The sequence below is a fragment of the Pecten maximus genome, chromosome 8, assembly GCF_902652985.1.
Source record: "Pecten maximus chromosome 8, xPecMax1.1, whole genome shotgun sequence".
Lineage (NCBI taxonomy): Eukaryota > Metazoa > Mollusca > Bivalvia > Pectinida > Pectinidae > Pecten > Pecten maximus.
The window spans coordinates 3,568,255-3,570,374 of NC_047022.1; the positions used below are offsets into that span (position 1 = coordinate 3,568,255).

A 2,120-nucleotide genomic window follows, 5' to 3' on the forward strand; every position below is an offset into this window, starting at 1 on the left:
TGTGTGTATGTGTATACTGATATGTGTGTATGGGTATACTGATATGTGTTTATTGGTATACTGATATGTGTGTATGGGTATAATCATATGTGTATTGTTATACTGTTATGTGTGTATGGGTATACTGATATGTGTGTATGGGTATACTAATATGTGTGTATGCGTATACTGATATGTGTGTACAGGTATACTGATATATGTGTATGGGTATACTGATATGTGTGTATGGGTATACTGATATATGTGTATAGGTATACTGATATGTGTGTATGGTTATACTGATATGTGTGTATGGGTATACTGGTATTTGTGTATGAGTATACTGATATGTGTGTATCAGTATACTGATATGTGTGTTTATGCATACTCATATGTGTGTATAGGTATACTGGTATGTGTGTATGGGTAAACTGATATGTGTATATTGGTATACTGATATGTGTGTTAGGATATTTGTGTATTGGTATATGTATGGTTATACTGATATATGTGTATAGGTATACTGATATATGTGTTGATGCATACTGATATATGTGTATGGGTATACTGGTATGTGTGTATGGGTATACTGATATGTTTGTATGAGTATACTGATATGTGTGTATAGGTATACTGATATGTGTGTATTGTTATATCTGATGGTTTCTATTACTCCGCGGTACCCATTGTAGTTACGTACCTGATACTGTTATATCTGATGGTTTCTATTACTCCGCGGTACCCATTGTAGTTAAGTACCTGATATTGTTATATCTGATGGTTTCTATTACTCCGCGGTACCCATTGTACAATGTAGTTACGTACCTGATATTGTTATATCTGGTGGTTTTTATTACTCCGCGGTACCCATTGTAGTTATGTACCTGATATTGTTATATCTGATGGTTTCTATTACTCCGCGGTACCCATTGTAGTTACGTACCTGATATTGTTATATCTGATGGTTTCTATTACTCCGCGGTACCCATTGTAGTTATGTACCTGATATTGTTATATCTGATGGTTTCTATTACTCCGCGGTACCCATTGTAGTTACGTACCTGATATTGTTATATCTGATGGTTTCTATTTCATTTTTGTGACATAGAATGGAATTGATTTAGATTTGTATGACGGGTAATGAAGACATAGTATAAATATAGGAAGACTGTTTTCAAGGCAAATGGTCAAACTATGAAGTTAGGAATTCAGAAATTTGCACTTTTTACCACAAACTCCGCGGTTAACTATTTTGTTCTTAAACCCAGTCCTCTGACTGTTGAAGATCATTTTTTCATTTTGGTATGTTTGAGCGATATTATTAAAAAACGTCATTTGTACTTCAAGGTAAAAACATACTTCGCAAAATAAATGCTCCTATTGCATGTTGTAGAAACGGGTGGAATAGCTGTCTTGTGTAACGTATATGATCTGCTCGAGCTCCAAAACATCTCCACAAATATGTATTTTTTGCATTATTTTGTCAAAATAAACAAACTACTCACTCAAGTCGGCCTTCAATACCAAACGGACATTATTGCCCACAATAGACACGCGTTATTTAAACCAAATTAATTTGACCTTTTGAAGATTGTGTTGATATAGTGTTTCTACATGCACTGATGCACAATACCCTCTCTATTATGTGATCGGGTGATCGACTCACACAGGACTTTTGTGGTTCCCCGATTACAGTTTACGGACGATGGAACTCTGCCAGATATAGACAATACACCAGTCCTACTATCTGGTCGGGTATGTCTAGCTTCACTACAGCCAGGTACACCTCCTCTAGTCATTCTTCCTTGTCAGGGGGCTGCCTGTACACATTTACAGTTTGATATCGAGGTAAGTTATTAAAATGTAATGAACATATTATAAAAACATGAACAGGAAAACTATCAATATATGTTGCCAACAACAATATGTTTTGATACGTTAATATGTTTTGTTATATTGTCATTTTTGCAATTTGAAAATACATGAGTATCAATCAAATTGTGTATAGGTTAACTGATGTGTGTGAAAACGGCAAATTAGGATGGAACGTGACCACACAAGGGACCCTTTGTGTCGGAGTACTGACTTTGTATTCTAGAAGGCTGGCTCTGTCAGGTACCCTGACTTTTTTTCCCCAGTTT

At 35.5% G+C, this 2,120-nt stretch overlaps 1 protein-coding gene across 1 annotated transcript in view; it reads left to right on the forward strand.

Moving 5' to 3' along the window:
- Window positions 1-1,274: 1,274 nt before the first annotated feature.
- LOC117332465 overlaps window positions 1,275-2,120 on the forward strand; it is a gene marked incomplete in the record, with an annotated part of 35,296 nt that continues 34,450 nt past the window's right edge. The window contains 1 exon segment of the mRNA XM_033891383.1: window positions 1,275-1,827.